This window comes from Anolis sagrei, chromosome 2, assembly GCF_037176765.1.
Source record: "Anolis sagrei isolate rAnoSag1 chromosome 2, rAnoSag1.mat, whole genome shotgun sequence".
NCBI classification, from domain to species: Eukaryota; Metazoa; Chordata; class Lepidosauria; order Squamata; family Dactyloidae; genus Anolis; species Anolis sagrei.
This window is the reverse complement of record NC_090022.1, coordinates 50107170-50125382: the sequence shown is the minus strand read 5'-3', so window position 1 is coordinate 50125382 and position 18213 is coordinate 50107170. Positions and strand designations below refer to the sequence as shown.

At 41.2% G+C, this 18213-nt stretch overlaps 1 protein-coding gene across 1 annotated transcript in view; it reads left to right on the top strand.

Annotated features, from left to right (window-relative positions):
- LOC132769363 (large ribosomal subunit protein eL32) overlaps nt 1-18213 on the top strand; it is a 262210-nt gene that overhangs the window by 71233 nt on the left and 172764 nt on the right. The window lies entirely within an intron of this gene.

Here is an 18213-nt window from a genome sequence, read left to right as displayed (position 1 = left end):
CTCCAAGGGGAAGTCTGGAACTATTATCCAAACATGTAACTTTCTCATGCTGTAACAATAAGTGAGAATGACTACATAATAACACATCATTGGTAATTCATAAAGCTTCTACAAGGGTGAAGGAAATGATCTCACATAATGGTGTTGTTGGTGGGACAGCTAACGTCAAAGCTGAAGCCATTTTGAGTTCCTGAAGCAGACGCATCTACAGTAGCCACTGCTGTAAAGGCTCTTCTTTTTTGGACACTACTTTTGGAAGAATAATTCCGCCCAATAATCAATAAGTAAAGGGAGAAAGGAAGACATGGGGAGACCAATGATTCAGGTGGGATGTAAGCAACTGTGATGTGAACCCCAGAACTGGATGTAAGCAAGACCTTGAGTTACATAAAAGCTATCTTGAATGCCGGCATCCCTACAAATAACTTATTATCATCTTTTAAAGTTCATTTCTTGCCATTTTCTAAAAAAAGACTCTGAGACTTTCCGGGATGGGCTATCATCCATTTGCAACCAGCAGTAAGCTGTCATGTGGAAAATTTTAATCTGTGGCATTTTGTATTTTAATTGGAATCTGTTTTGTAGCGTAATTAGTTTTAATAGCACTGCTTCCTGCTGAAGTGCTTGGAAAGTGAATGGAATATTAGAATACCTCCATAGGTTGCAATCCTATGAGGAATTCTTAGGAAATGAGTCCTGGTGAACATGGGTGGCATACTTATAAATAAATAACACTATGTAGCAAAAATTGAAAAATGTTCTGTCCCTGGTTTAAAAGTGTTATTTTCTTTTTAATTGTGTGAAAGTAGTTGTTATACTCCAGAAATTTCAAAAAAAAAATTGCTGCCACAAAGTGTTGCATTGATTGGGACTCTATGAGATATTTGTTGAAAAACTGAAACAAAATGTGCTGCAGGACATCTCACAAAAGCAAAGTTTCTGCAGTTTAATAAACTTTTTCAATTAGAAAATGACATTTATAACCCAGGTATAAAAATTGTGATATATCATGTAATAATAAGTTCAGCAATGGTATTCCCCATAGTAACCTATGGATGTGAGAGCTGGACCATAAGGAAGGCTAAGCGAAGGAAGACAGATGCTTTTGAACTGTGGTGCTGAAGGAAAGTTCTGAGAGTGCCTTGGACAGCGAGAAGATCCAACCAGAAAATAAAGACCGACTGCTCGCTGGAGGGAAGAATGTTTGAGCAAAGATGAAGTACTTTAGCCACATCATGAGAAGACAGGAAAGCTTATGCTGGGGAAAATGGAAGGAAAAAGAAAGCGGGGCCGACCAAGGACAAGCTCAATGGATGGTATCCTTGAAGTGACTGGCTTGACCTTGAAGGAGCTGGGGGTGGTGGTGGCTGACAGGGAGCTCTGGCGTGGGCTGGTCCTTGAGGTCACAAAGAGTCGGAAGCAACTGAATGAATAAAAAACAACAATATGTTCAGATTATAAGGTATTGATTAGGTTGAGGGTGAGCTAATACTTTGAGCCAAACCCAGCATCATACAACGGTGAGCTACTATTTTGAGCCAAACCCAGATATTGGACTTTCTTCCCTTTCTATCCTCCAACCTTTTGTACCCATGAAATTTTGCTTCAGTACCAGAATGCCTAGCACTGCACAAAGCAAGACATCAAAATTGTTCAGAGTTAAAACTTATATTTCATGTTGTTGTTGTTGTTGTTCATTCGTTCAGTCATCTCCGACTCTTCTTGAGCTCATGGACCAGCCCACGCCAGAGCTCCCTGTCGGCTGTCACCTCCCCCAGCTCCTTCCAGGTCAATCCAGTCACTTCAAGGATGCCATCCATCCATCTTGCCCTTGGTCAGCCCCTCTTCCTTTTTCCTTCCATTTTGCCCAGCATCATTGTCTTCTCTAAGCTTTCCTGTCTCCTCATGATGTGGCCAAAGTACTTCAATTATGCCTCTATTATCCTTCCCTCCAATGAGCAGTCGAGCTTTATTTCCTGAAGTATGGACTGGTTGGATCTTCTAGCGGTCCAAGGCACTCTCAGAACTTTCCTCCAACACCACAGTTCAAAAGCATCTATCTTCCTTCGCTCAGCCTTCCCTATGGTCCAGCTCTCACATCCGTAGGTGACTATGGGGAATACCATTGCTCTGACTATCCGGATCTTTGTTGCCAGTGTGATGTCTCTATTCTTCACTATTTTATCGAGATTGGTCATTGCTCTCCTCCCAAGAAGTAGGCATCTCTCATTTCCTGGCTGCAGTCTGCATCTGCAGTAATCTTTGCACCTAGAAATACAAAGTCTGTCACTGACTCCAAGTTTTCACCCTCTGTTTCCCAGTTATCAATCATTCTTGTTGCCATAATCTTGATTTTTTTATGTTTAGCTGCAACCCAGCTTTTGCACTTTCTTCTTTCACCTTGATTAGAAGGCTCCTCAGCTCCTCCTCGCTTTCGGCCATCAAAGTGGTATCATCTGCATATCTTAGGTTGTTAATGTTTCATCTAGCAATTTTAACCCCCGCCTTGCATTCATCAATGCACATTGCATTTCATACCCCCCAACATTTCACAGTTGAAAATGGTTGGCTACAAAAATGGCCAAGTTATATCACAGCATGGACAAGATGTCAAAAATTGCTAATGGAGAAGAACGCACAAGCTAGTAGAGGCTTTTGCCTGAGCCTACTGGGAAGGACAAGATTCCCCTGCCTTCCTTCCTTTCCTCTCTGCTGAATAAAATGCATTCACACATATATTTTTTGCACTTTTGATCATTTTGCACTAACTGGAGTAAACCTCAAACAAAGGGAGAAGGGGGGGGGGGATTTAGAAACTAGGACATTTTAAAAGCAGTTGAAAAAGTGGAATGACAGATAATTAATTGTGATTGTACCTGCCAAACTGGGACAGTTGGAGGTTAAGATATTTGCTGTGTTCACATTCACTTGGTAACTTTACCATCACATTTTCTAAGTTATTGCAGTGCTTCCTTTCCAAAGCTATGGCTCTGATGGCAACATTTGTGCTTCTTTAGGGAATCAGAGCAGAATAGCTGTAGAAATTGGCCTAATAGTAAAATATATCAGAGCCAAAGGCATTCCTATCTGCATAGAAGGCTTGTTTACAGGAGGCTTTGTGTGTATGCAAGCAATCCTCTGTTTTCTTGTGTCAGAGAAGCCTTTTGGGTAGATTATCCAGCTGCTAGTGTGTGCACAAAAGACTGCAGAAGAAAGATGGTGGGGAGACACTTTTAGGCCACTATGAATTCCCTAAATAAAGTGTGGGGTGGGGGAATTCTCCACTTGTGAGTTCTCAGTTGAGCACCAGCCACTGGTTGAATTAAGCTTGCCAGATGTTTTTTTACTTTAAAAGATTTATTCTTGGAACATTCTGCTCTGATACAGCAAAGCAAGTTCACACATCTCTAGCACATAATGATTATTCCATTCTGTAGACCCCACAGCTGTAAAGCAACCTCCTACTTGAAGAAGTTTGATTTAGAAGGTTTAGGTCCATAGAAATGAATTTGAATTGAATCTGGATTTTAAAAGTATAAAGACCAACTTCCATACAGTAAACAAGGCTGGTCCACTTGATACCTCCAAGGAGAGCATAGGCTGCTTCAAATGTCCATCAGGAGACAAAAATGCACTTCCGATTCAGAGGTGGAAAGTTTTTTTTAATGTTGTGTATGAGTCCCATGCAGTCAACTTTATTTTGAAATAGCCATTCTTGAAAACTTCATGGAGATGCCATTCAGCACTTCGAGGACAGAAAAATGATCGTCCTAGGAGTCTGGAGGGGCAAAGAACCCCCAAAACAGCCCCAAGGGCCACAAATACACTTTGCCCATCTCTGACCCAGTGGCTGAGCTTTGCTCAGTAAATTTCCCTGTTTGTATTTCACTTACACTTACTGACACAGATGCAGATAGACAGAAACACCCACACAGTGCGGCAGCTGGCAATATAATCAATGTTTCTCTCACACAGCCTTTGGACTCTGTTGTGAGTCATGCAGACCAGGAAAAACCGGCAGAAATAGTTCACTTCACTCAGGATCTGAGAAGGCAGCCATTTGAGACAGTGCCAACCCAAGGTAGTTTTCCTGCCAGAAGAAAGCAGTAAAAAAATCACCAGTAGCTGGCATCCTGTTGGGGGGTTACATCATTGCAAACCAACTCAAAATTATCTAACGTTGAATTGCCGCATTGCACAGCATTTGTATTCTCAGGAGGGGAGCAGAGGTGTACCTATGTCATTGGAACTACTGCGCACACAGAGCCAACAGTGCGACCATTGTGCAACATACACCATACACAGTGTCCTAGAGCACCCATTGTGAAATGTTATATCAAACACATGCCCCGTTGTGCACTGAAACAGTTCACTAGCATGATTCTGTATCAGGTCCAGAGAAGGGCAACCAAGATGATCAAAAGTTTGGAAACCAAGCTCTTTGAGGAGCAGCTTAGGGTGCTAGGTATGTTTAGCTTGGAAAAGATAAGTTTGAAAGACATGTTTAAATATTTAAAAAGATGTCACATTAAGGAAGTTTTCTGCTAACTGGAGACTAGGGACATCATCCCACAAATTCTGGGCTCCGTTTCAATGCATTTTGGAAACGGAATTCTACAGGAGCCCCACGGAAATCATCACATGAGATAAGGGCTCCTCCGCAGCACATGGAAACAGCCCAAAATGAGTTTTGAGGAATCGGGTGCTATCAGACTCCAAATAGGAAAAGGTGGGGGGAAAGTGGGGTAAAAAAAGGACTTTGACAGGGAAATGTCGTTGGATGACTGGCCATCCTAGAAGATGGACCTCGGCGGGAGGGAATGGAGTAAAACAGTTTCCTTCACTTTTCCCTGCTTTCCCCCCACTCATAGGATGATGTCCTAAGACACAGAGCATTAGATTCAAATTGCAAGAAAAGAGATTCCACCTAAACATTAGGAAGAACATCCCGATGCTAAAAGCTATTTGACAATGGAATATGCTGCCTTCTCATAGTGAGGTAGAGTGGCAGGCTCAAACCCAGAACTTCGACCAATGGCTGATACCAAATGAGAGACACCCCCCTGGGCACACAGAGGACTGGGCAACTTGGAAGGCGCTGAACAGGCTGCGCTCTGGCACCACAAGATGCAGAGCCAACCTTCAGAAATGGGGCTACAAAGTGGAATCCTCGACATGCGAATGTGGAGAGGAGCAAACCACTGACCACCTACTGCAATGCAACCTGAGCCCTGCCACATGCACAATGGAGGACCTTCTTGCAATAACACCAGAGGCACTCCAAGTGGCCAGATACTGGTCAAAGGACATTTAATCAACTACCAAACTCACACATTTTGTACTTTGTATGTTTGTTTGCTTTGTTCTGTTAGAAATGTAATATAATTGACTGGTTGCCCTGACACGACAAATAAATAAAACAAATAAATTCCAACTCTATGATTATATGCCAACAATGTAGCTCTGCCATCACTGTCACTGACTATATTTGTTTGATATTCCACCTTTGGTAGAAAGGGCATCATCATTATTGTCAAATCATCACTGTCATCACAGCCTCTGATGCAAGATCTCAGTCCATGTTTTTCAGACATCTCTGTACCTACTTCAGACATCAATTCTACCTGCATGTATCCCTTTGCATTGGTCTCAAATAATGGGAAATGGTGGCCCTCCAAGAAGTTGTCCTACTGCTATTCCCATCATTCTTCAATTAATTCCCATTGATTATTCTGGACTTAGATCAACAAAAGCTATAGTCCAAGAATATCTAGATGGTCCCACAGTCCATACCCCAATGTTCCTCTAATAGCGCAACTATACATCTATAGTGACATATTACAACAGCAATACACAACCTTCATCAAAAGCAGCAACGTGGAGGAATACATGATATTGACTGGGTGCTGCTGAGCAATGGGGAACTGTTATGCAAACATGCAACTGCCAAACACAATGTGCAACCACTATGCATGATGTGCAACTGCCAAATGCAATGGGTCACCACTAAACACAATGAGCCACCACCATGCACAATGTATAGTCATCATGTGCAATATGCAGTTGCAACGCACAAGATTGCTATAATGCATAAATCAATTTCTATTGCTGTCAAAGGAATACATCTCGTCCGCCAGGGCAAATATATCACACCATATGCTCAGCAGGATTTACACATGCGTTTGTCACTCACATATGCCAGCCCCGTTCCCCTCCATCTCTGCTCTAAATTCTGCCATCTAAAGCAGCCTATTTCTCTTTGTCAGTCCTGGTTTGGAGAATTAAACTGGCTTTAAAAAAGAAAAGAAAAGAAAAAGGTAAAAAAGGCATAATTCAGCAGAGGTCCTTGTTAATTTAAACTTACTTATTCTATACCAGCGAGACCATTAGCACAGGAAAGGGAAATGTCTTCTTAAAAGCAGCCAGCTAATGAGTCTAGCGAACAGGAACCAGCAGGGAAGGACAAGTTACCAAAGATTTTGGAAATAATACAAACACTGAAAACGTTTCACTTTTAAAGCTGGAAATGAAAAAGCTGGAACTCCAACAGCACACTCGCAGAGAGCTTTTAGAAGCTGCACAATGAATTCACACATCTGAATGCAATAACAGGGAAACATGAATTGAATGTTCAACAGTTTGAAGCAGCAAAGAAATTGCTAGAAACCACTAAGAGCTGGAAAAAAAACTTCAGGTGAAGGCAGACACAACATCTGTGGAACAATAGGGCTATATAGAACAATGAGATGCCTCCACCGTGTGTTCTTTTATTAGCCAAAATTACAGTTTGGGAGTAACTACTTACTAGTTACCTTCAATTAATTCCCTTAATAACTAATAAAGATACAACCAAGTTATTTGCAGTAGTGAGACACAAAGGGATGATTTCACTCCCATTCCAATGGAAATGTTATGCTTGAATTACTTCTACATTTTTAAGGCCTGGAACTCATGATTTTAATGTTGCATTTACTTTCCTTATGTCTGCAAGTAGTTTTATGTCAATACTATTTCACTCATGAAATCTTGAATGTTTGAATCACTTTTCTTTTGCAAATACTGGGCTAGAACAGGAGAGTTGTTCTTGCGTTGGATTGTGAATTATCATCATTGTGGCTGTTACAAACAATAATGTTGTTTTGAAATGCTGTCAAAATCTGCTTCCCACGCTTACTCCTGAATAATCCAATGCTTTTTTATATGTATTTTTATAGTGTGCTGGGTTTTACTTTGTACAGAGCATAATTGTTGCTCTGGAATTCCTTTATTGACATGCCTGTCTTCTCTGCACAACAGCTTACTTTTGAGCAAAATGCACAGGATTGCAAAAAAATAATAATAACTCACTAGGATTCTTTATGCACCACCTCTTCCTCTTTGAAACTCTGTGGATTTTACTCAAGAATAAGTTACCTAAGAGACTATCTACACTGGAGAATTTCAGTAGTTTGGCACTATCCTATAGATTCCCTAGATTTGTAGTTTTTTGTGCCACCACAGATCTCTGAACTGAAGTTGCACCAACACAGTGTAGATTCAATACAGTTCTGATACCACTTTAATTGCCATGGTTCAATGCTAGTATGACAAGGCACCAACACTCTTTGGCAGAAAATGCAAAAGATCTTGTAAAATGACAACTCCCACAATTCTATAGATTGCACAGTCTTACCTTACTATGCTGCTGGGGAGATTGAGAGCATGAGGGAAACCATGTGACATTGATACATACCAATATAGTACAGTGCCAATAAAAAGATAACACCAATATTAACATTTTTTCATGTACAGGCATTTCCAGTGGTATTGGCATCAGAGAGCTTTTAAACTTTTGTCATCAGTTTTTCACTAATATCATAAAACCGACAGATCAATGAAAATACTGCAGAAGGTCCCTGAGAGTGATTGTCATTTGATTCACAGGACAAGATCCAAAACCAGTAGGAACAAACAATAACTAGTAATGCAACAGTTAGTAATGCAGGATAAATACAGTTGGGCCTCCATGGGCACTTCCAGACAGGGGTAAAACGCACGCCTAAGTGGGTTTTTAAAACCTGCTTCGGTGTGGGTTTTTGTTCTCACAAGGGCCCCCAAACCCGGGCTTTTCTGGGCAGAATGTCTAATGCCATCCTGGAAACTACCAGGATGTCATCCCGACATCCATAAGCCCCCCCCCCCCCAAAAAAAGCTCTGAACATTTAAAACAACTTACCTGGATGCCATTAAGGTACTCCTGGAGTCCTCCTGGTGTGTAGAAATGATGTGCCAGGAGACTGAGGGGGACTCACTCCCCCCCCCCCCCATCTCCTGCCACATCATTTCTATGTGCCAGTAGGACTCCAGAATTATCTTAATGGCGACCAGGTAAGCTGTTTTAAATATTAAGGGCTTGTTTTGTGTTTTGGGAGGAGGGGTGGGTACCTTCTTGGTCTTCTGGGCTCCTGGAGCCCAGAAAACCAAGATGGCTTGGTGGATTGGGCCCAAGGATCATTGTAACACGGTCCCCGGGCTCAACCCACACAGGGCCCACACCAGGTAAGGCTTGGACCTTACCTAAGAACTGGGTCTTACCAGGTATCTAATTAATTCAGAACACAGCAAAAAACCTTGCTTTGTTCTGAATTAATTCGGTTTTACAGGAGATGCCATTTGGATGCCTCTGGTAAAAGTGCGACAGACCCTGTATTTTTTGGCCTGTCTGGAAATGCGCCAAATCCACAGATTTTGCTTACATGGCTTCAAAGTAATTTTTTAAAAGTTTTTTTCCCATTTTCTATTAGGAACACCATTTTACTGTGCCATTACACATAGCATCCCTGGATTTTGGTATCCCCGGGGGCTCCTGGATCCAACCCCCAGCAAATTCCAAGGGCCCACTATGTTATTTTAAATCAAAAATATTGCTTTCTATTTGAGCATTAATCCCAAAATGTGTATGCAAAACAGGTCATCTATGCTAGAATGTCTCTCTTTCCCTCTGATTGTTGTTTGTTAATGCATGGTTAAGGCGATAATAGACATTTCTATTGTGTATATTTCCATTTTCTTTACATCTAATACTAATTACATCCTCCCACCCCAACCATATGTAAATATATCTGGCAATTGAATCAACCCTCTATGTATCTGAGGTAATGGACTGCAGATTGAAAAAGCTTATGTCAAATCTTGTTAGAGATTAAGGGTAGATAATTGTTGGCTAGAGAAGCACAGATGTTTGGTTTTGCTGCAAAAGGCTAACATTGATACTCTGTTGAAAACTTTGAAAGGTATTCCTTAGTGTAAGGAAAAAAATCAAAACACATGCCAATCTAATGTGGCAGATGTACTCCTTCTCCGCTACTTAACTCCATCAATGTACTTCTCCTTGACATAAATCTTTTCCATATCCTCAGCCTTGTAACTGCTGTTTGTTTTGTAAATTGTGTTTGTAATCAGTTCAAAGGCCCACATAATGCTCCCAAGACAAATGTGGAATCAGTCCATCAAACAAGATTCAGTCTCCTCATTCTCATTGCTTGGATCCACTTTTGAAAAATGTGAAGATTCAGACACACTCCTATCTTAATAAGCTTCTGTCCCTTATTTCTCCTCTCCTCTTTCTACTTCATCAGACTGATGGGGGGGGGGGATCAGGGACCATGAGGGGAAGAACAGTCTTCCTCATTCCCTCCCATCTTTCCCCATCTTAAGAGATGGCAAGCTATCCCACATCCTGAGCCACCCTGAGTCCCCCCTCGGGGGTTGAGAAAGTACCCGAAATAAATAAAATCCTTACCCATCTTTCTCCCATTTTCTCCCATCTTAAGGCTGTTTGGAGTCGGATAACACTCATGTCTTGAAGAGGGGTATAAGGCTCTGTTTCCATGTGGTGCAGAAATGGAGCCAAACAGAGTACCACCAAAAGTGCTGTTACGTTATCTGATTACTTCCGTGGGGGTCGGTTTCTGCAGCACCCATCTGATGAGGTCCTTTGACTGGCTTTTTCATTCCTCATGAGTATCATCATGTGCTGGCCACCCCAGAAAGCAAGCATGGGAAGAATTATTGTATATATACTGTTGTATAAGTTGACCTCATTTATGTCAGTGCATGTTTCAGTGACAAAATTGTTGATTTTGATACGACTCATGGATAAGTTGAGAGTCCTTCCTTGGGGAAGCCACCAATGCCAGGGAGTTAGCCACCTCTAGCCACTGCCATTTCCCCACCCGGGCATCCAAAATGGCCAGATGCAGCACCATGGGGAAGACAGTAGAAGAGGTCAGTGCTTCTTTTGGGTTCTCCTGGGATGGACTAAGCTCTCACCTTTCAGCACTCTACTCAGAAAAGGGAATGCCTCCAAATAAAGAAAGACTCTTCAACTACCTGGTGACAGCGACTGGAATGTATTGTGCATACCATTGGAGGATGAAAGAAACACCAACAAAGAAGCAGTGGATTTTGAAGATTATGGATATAATGGACATTTTAACACAGATAATTAATACTAATCAAGGAAAAAAGGGAAAAATAACAGACTGGTCACTAATTAAAGTATACATGACTCAAGAAAACATCATATTGTTAGTGAATATGTAATAAGATTTAACAAACAAGTAAGGTCACAGCAGGAGCAACACAAAAAAGAGAAAGCAGAGCAAAGTTAAAATACTTGGAAACAAAGAAGAAGATGACCACATTTCATTAAGAGTTAAGTTACAGGACTTACATTGACCCATGGATAATTTGATCCAGGTTTATTTTCTATATAGATAAAAGTCAAAGCATGTATGTATATATGCATGCATGCATGCATATCCATTTCTACCACAAAGGCTGTTGCTAGGTGAAGTGTCCCTCTGTAATGTCATTGGGAAAGGTAATGTCTGTAGGATTAGAAACATTACCAGAGTATTGTGATCTGGACATTGTGAGACAGGCTGGAGAATGGAGAAAGTAGACAGGCAGCGGTCCTAATGATAATCGGGGAATGAGTATATATGCTAATAGACTTATACTGAGCATATTAGGGTAATTGCATGGATCTCCTTCTTTCAGGAAACTCATGTGGAAGCTGCCACATTGTTTCCTTCATTGTACGTTGAAACCGCCCCACTTTTATTCTCCCCCCTCCCTAGACTCACCTCCTACCTTTGCTATGCTCTCCTCTCTTGTTCTTTGGACTCTGTGACTGGATCTTTCTGCCCTTTGCCTCCTTCCCTCACCTTATGACCCCACATCTCCCTCTTTCCCCCCTTCTCCCTCCTTTAGCTTCCTCTGCTTTGCCTCCTACTCCAGGTAATATGGCCACGCTTATCTAGACAAATATAAGGCAACTGTTAAAGAGCTTATTTTAAAAGTGTCTGTATCTCTGCGACAAAGTGGTGATTATCTGCACTGCTAATGGAGTGATAATATTGGTCTGAATATCTCAGATGGGTCAGAGTGAGAAGCAAGTTGGCTCAGCTCCTGCTCTGGTGGCTTATTTATAGAACATGTAATAATATTGCTAGTACTGTAAGTGCTGTGACATTCCAACTTTGCATTTTAAATGTCTTTTCCCTCCAGAAAGGTTGCAGAACGTCCTGCACTTCGGTCTCTCCTCAGGGGAGTCTTCATAAGGTGTTCCTGGCACTGATATTTTCTCCCTGGGGGATCTTAATAGCTCCTATTATTTACAGCTTCGACCCCTACAGCCATAGATATGTACATAATGTAAGACTGTCAAAAAACTGACATCAGAGATTTGAGGCGATTAACCATAAAAATGAATCCGTCAAAGCTTCAGTCCTAAATTGAAAGCAAGTACATTTCTCCTTTCCTTCATCTATTTTATAATACACCTTGTTATGAAGGGTTTTTTAAAAAAAATAATAAAATATATCCAAGCAAAACTGAAGTTTCGAGTGTGCCTCTATTCCTACCAGAACCCTCTAATATGCCAGGAAAAAAGTTTAAAAAAAGTAATGAGGTGCCAGCTTAAGTACAGAGAGCTTAACTTGTACAAATGTCAGTAAAATTAATGAGAAGGACAGTCCTTGCAAATATCTCTTTATTGAAGATTTAGCTTTCTTGTTTCCTGCTACCTTCCCTATCACTCTCGGAAAAGCTGCCTTGGATTAAAAACCGAAGAGGATCATCATGCTGTACAGAAATAGTTTCCAACACTGATAATTCCGAGCAGAGTGAGAGATTTTTTTAAAAAATATAATAACCAAGCTAAAAATAAAAAAAAACTCTAAATACTTCAGTACAATTACACTATGCCATCTTGCAGCGCCTCAAACATATGTCGAAATCTCAGGTCCATATGCTCAATTGGTTTGCTTGTTATAGAGAAAGGGGAAAGCTAGCTGCCCGTTAATCCTCCAAAGAGAGTATGTTGGCCAAGAGCGTTGGGTTTTGGGCATCCCGCCAAATGGAATTGCCGTTAGAAGAAGAAGAAAGGTGCCCGCCGGAGTCTGGTACAAAACCCAAGGTCAGAAGCTGTGTGGTCCATTTGAGGGAAAGGGAGGAGAGTGGAGAGAAATGACAACCTGTGTATGCTACCATGGAAACAGCCACACGGTACGGAGAAGACATATTGTGACTCTGTCTCAGCCGCCTAAGGCTCTTCTCACACAAGCCTTTGCTGATATAAATCATTTATGCATAGTTTTCCAGGAGTAAAAGGAGGCGGGGGTGGGAAGAGAGACAACAGCAAGATGAATGAGTAAGTGACTAACTCTTCCCAACTGAGTCTCTTTCTGGCCAAAGGGCAGGTTACAAGTAAGTAAATAAATAAATATTTTGAGTTTTTGAAGACTGTTAATCATCACAACTTTGTGGGGTGGTTGGCATGGTTGTGAATCCAGAATCAGGTGACCAATATACACTAGCACTGGTGGCACAGAGGCTCCCATGGGTGTAGGCTGGGAGGTGTGGTCCAGAACTGAGTTGCCCCAGGCAGGTTGCAGACACTACACTTTCCCTGGTGGCTTAGAGACTACAGCTGAGAGGGTCCAGGGAATCTTTCTCACACCATCATATGGGATCTGGCACTGGGTTAGATTGAAATGGTCATCGATCAATAGGCATGTATGGACCAACTCTTGTCTACAGCTATAACCAAATGAAGTTGTGACCTTTTCCTTCCAAGTCACCCTAATTCATGTCTCCTGTGATTATTACTTATGGCACGAAGAGCACACCTTACACCTAGCTAAGCAATTGTACTATATGTAAATGTTTAATGTACCAAATTCCTTCCAAAATTCAAATCTTAATTATGGTATCTCACTGAGAAAACACAGGGCGGAAAACCAAGGATTTGGAGCCAAACAAAGAAAGAACAACTTGGTTACTGTGCTATTAAGTACCAGTCCCTTCAAGGTCCTGATGAGATTACACAGACCTAGCCATGCAAAGGAGATTCTGCTTAAAAGAAAATTGGTTAGGTCAATGCATTCACATGACCTTCTCATGCTGGGTATTCTGACTTACCTCTTAAAAAGACAAAATACAATTATATTAATCTCCTCAAAAGAGTAGCTAAGGGCTAAGTAGCCAAGCAATAGGGCTAATTATTTTAAATAAGATTTAGTCATCCTTTATTTGTGGTTTTCTTCCAATTTTGGTTCTCTAGATCACTTTTCTCATTCTTCGCTCAGCACTATCACATATTCTGCATCAAGAGGAACTTAGGCCCCTGTCACACAGCTGTATAAAATTCACATTGAACTAGATTATATGGCAATGTGTACTCAGATAACCCAGTTCAAAGCAGATATTATGGATTATCTGCCTTGATATTCTGGGTTATATGGCTGTGTGGAAGGGCCCATAGAGTCCCAATCAAGGGAGGTCCAGTAGTAGTCCCACTCTATTCTGCTTTGGTTAGACCTCACCTGGAATACTGTATCTATTTCTGGGCACTACAGTTCAAAAGGTATATTGATAAGTTGGATTGTGCTGACAGAAACTCTTTTACTAGCTCAGCTCAGTACAATATGTCCCTCGATGCACTTTATCCCATCCTTTAATGAAACTCACCCCATTGCTTGTCCCATCTGAGATCTCCCACCAGGCACATTGCCTATTCGTCCAGGGTTTTTATACTTTACAATTTTAACTGGCCCTGCCTGCTATGCTCACCTTACTATTTTATTTTATTTACATTTCCTGTGTTTGACTTTGTATTAATTTTCTGTTTTTTTTTTTTGTTATTATTTGCTGTGTATTTGATTTTGATCTGTTGTAATTGTTGAGCTTGTCCTCATGTTAGCTGCCCCGAGTCCCCTTTGGGGAGATGGTGGTGGGGTATAAATATTTTTTATTATTTTTTATTATTACTATAAGAACAGTAAACAATAGAATACATTCCTTCAAAAGTTGGTGTATTTTCCTTCATTCAAGGTCTTTAAACAGAGATTGGATGAAGATATTTTAGGAACAATTTAGTTACTACGTGACAAGCCTCCCTTCTAACTGCACGATTCTACAATTCTATGATCCATCTCCTCTCCTGCAAATGGTACCCAACCTCTTTTGTTTATAGGCACATTATAAGCATCTATTCCATTATCATCATCACCAGCAGCAGCATCCTCATATCCTGGCTTTTTCTTCAAATTGGCACTCAAAGCAGCTTACAGATTACAATATTCCATCACAGCTCTGAAGCAATTCTGCTTTTGTTTCTGTCAGCATTCAGCTTCCTCCATCTCCCCTCCATCTCCCCTTCCCACTAATTCCTTGAGTAAGTTGCTCATTGTGCTTCTTGGATCCCATTTTGGCTCCCTTCATTTCTCTGCCTCCTAAGCCATCTTCCAGTTCCGCATCCTCGCCTTCACTATCCCCTTGCTCTATTGTGGCTTATTATTAAATGTGCTTGCAGCCAATGTGCCAAAAATAGCTGTCATGGCAGTATTTAAAACATTTAAGATGTTCAACAGTATTAAAAGGACGTATCTGAATCTTCTTATAGAAGCTGCGGTTTATGAACATTTTATTGCTGGTAATCCTCCCGTACTTGCAGCAGTTGGAATATTTGGAAATGTTCTGTGGAACATGTAAAAGTTACTTTTTTGGATTATAACTCCCAGAATCTGGGCAGTTTGGGTGCTTTATTCTATATAAGTACCAATTCTAGCAGCCTGATCTGTTCTGAGGTTGGGAGAAGCAAGCACAAGTTTTTGCACTTATTCAAGGTACTTTGAATCATAAAATTATAGAATTGGAAGAACATAAGAGCTGTCCAGTCAAACACCATTCTGCCATGCAGGAACACACAATCAAAGCATCACACCAGATGAACATCCAGCCACTACTTAAAAGCCTCCAGAGAAGGAGACTCCACCAAGCTCTGAAGCAAAATATTCCACTGCCAAACAGCCCTTACAATCAGGAAGTTCTTTAAAAAGTACAAGAATGATCACATATATATTTAATGAGCAAATATATGGAATTGATGACAGGTGGTAACCTAGAATAATTGCTCATTTTCATGTTTTGATAAGTAACCTTTCTGTCTTCCTTCCTTCCTTCCTTCCTTCCTTCCTTCCTTCCTTCCTTCCTTCCTTCCTTCCTTCCTTCCTTCCTTCTCCTGCCTTTCTCCCTGGATTTTCCAAAAGAATGCAGAAGTTGATATTGAAAATGGACATGCAGTCTAAAATGCAGTGTATCAAACAACACCCTAAAACACATTATAAAATCAAAATACTAGTTATCGTGTTAAACCAATAATTGGCTTAAAAGAAACTTACAAATGGATGTGAGAGGAAAGAATAGAGGAGGGAGCATAACATTTTCTTTTGATAGTTCAATTTCAGCAGCCATTCAGTCATCTAAATACTGTCTAAATGCTTCTTATTTTGTGGCTGAAGGACATGAAGGAATGGCTCAAGTGAGCTTCCCTTGGAAGGGGGTTCTACATGTGGATTTGGGGTAATAGATAAAATATTATTGAGCAAGACTCCTAAGATGTGTCACTTCAAATTTTGTTCTGCATCTCCATGACTAGTCTGTATTCCTTTCTGGTGATCATCTGTGGGGTGTTAAGTAGGATCCTATAAAACATAGTGTTAGTTGCCTCTCAACCCTTTCTATATAGTCAGAGTTGTCCATGAAGACTGCAATGTCTCCCTTGTCAGCTCTTTAAGGACAATATTGAGATTGTTCCTAAGACTATGAGATTGTTCCTATTCCTTGTGGCTGATGACTTCATCACATAATAGATTTGTTATACAATTGCACTGGGTTAACTTCATATCCAACCAGGCATGTAGCCAGGGGGGGGGCTCGGGGGGCTTCAGCCCCCCCCCCCCCCCGAAATTCTCATGGTGGTTCGCGAAAAGGCCTTACTGGTGCATTATTTAAACTGTTATGTTTATTAATATCATGATTTGATCACCATTCTCAATATATCCCATATGTATGGGGGTATTGGGGTAATGATACAAAAGGTTTGCTAGGCTAGACCCTCTTTCACTCAGACTCAGCCCCCCCCGAAACTCAGCCCCCCCCGAAACCCCCCCTGAAAATTTTTTAGCCCCCCCCCCGAAACGAAATCCTGGCTACGGGCCTGTATCCAACCTTTCCTTATCACACAATGTCATGACTTTCATTGTTGCATTGCCTTTCCATCACTTTGGATCACATTTTTTCAGTGACAGGAAAAGCCTGTCAATGGCCCCAGTTTCTCTGCTGTTCAACTATTTTTTTCTGGTACAATCATTTCATTCCACTGCAGTTCTGATAATCCAGCAGTCATGCCATGTAAGTGCATGTGGTTATTGTCTTCCTGTCCCCAAGCAGGATGCAATTGTATTGTTTTACTTTGTCCCTTGAGTTTTATTGTATTATTTACATTTGTTTTGCCATCATTATACAATTGTGCTACCACAGGCAATGGCAGCTTGCTGCAATTATGCCAGCAAACTGTTTATGCTGAAACTGCACAACTGCAGCATAAAAGGAAGACATTTTAAACAGCTCCATGCATTATGTAGTGCAAACATTGGTAGGAAGATGTGGTCAAAGAGGCAGTGTGGAAGACTGATTGTGAAGATGGGCATAGCCAAAGTGGCATCATAGCACTATTGAAGAGAAGGTGGGAAAGAAACTTGCCATGAAATGGCATGTTTCCATTTGCTTGGAGACAATGGACACATGTGATAAAACCCCGAGATTGTGTGAGAAATTAAGCCCCTTATTGATTATTTCTATCTGGATGTACAAACAGAAGCATTCAATTTAGAAGTCAAGTTGAAGGGAGTCTGACAGCCTGGGAACAGTCACTGAGTTGAGATAGACCCAGTGAAGATTTCTTGGGGAAAATCCTAGTCTATTTCCTGAACATGGAGCTACCAATCCTGTGTCTCCATTTTAGCAACCATTTGTTGTTCATTCATTCAGTCGTCTCCGACTCTTCGTGACCTCATGGACCAGCCCACGCCAGAGCTCCCTGTCGGCCGTCACCACCCCCAGCTCCTTCAAGGTCAGTCCAGTCACTTCAAGGATGCCATCCATCCATCTTGCCCTTGGTCGGCCCCTCTTCCTTTTACCTTCCACTTTTCCCAGCATAATTGTCTTCCATAGCAACCATAGAACTCACTAAAGAGGTGCATTTTTCCTTGGGATTCTGGTGCATTCCTATACATATAATTTTTCTTTAACTCTTGCGGCTCTTACATGGTAAAAGGGAAAACATCTAGTACTCCTCAGCATCTACCATTGTTGCTGCTTCCCATCTGCAGAGAAAAAGAAGAATGTTTGTTTTTCTCATTTCTGTCTTCTGTGCTGTGAGTTTCTGAATCTAGATTTTTAACCCTATGAGGTTACTGTATATTTCATTTTGACTGAACTGTTTTCTTCTGCAGTTTTGTAGAATGTTGTTCCTGTTACCAATACCATTACATTAGCCTGGATTCTAAATTAATTAGTTTACGAGTCCTGAATTCCCGTCCCCCCGGGGAGAGAGGGCGGGTTACATATAAAGTGTTGTTGTTGACATTGTTGTTGTTGCCTTGGAGTGTGGTATAGTCTCTTTCTCTCAATGTTTTTGATCAGAGAATGGATGAACATTGTGTATTCCTGCATGGCAGAGGGCTGGACTGGATGACCGTTAGGGTTGCTTCCAACTTTATGATTCTATCATTTGAGGGAGTTTATGGGTGGGAAATTTCCCATTTTTTCCTCCCACTGTAGCCACATGTGACCCCAGAAATACCTCAATGCTTTAGCAATTCC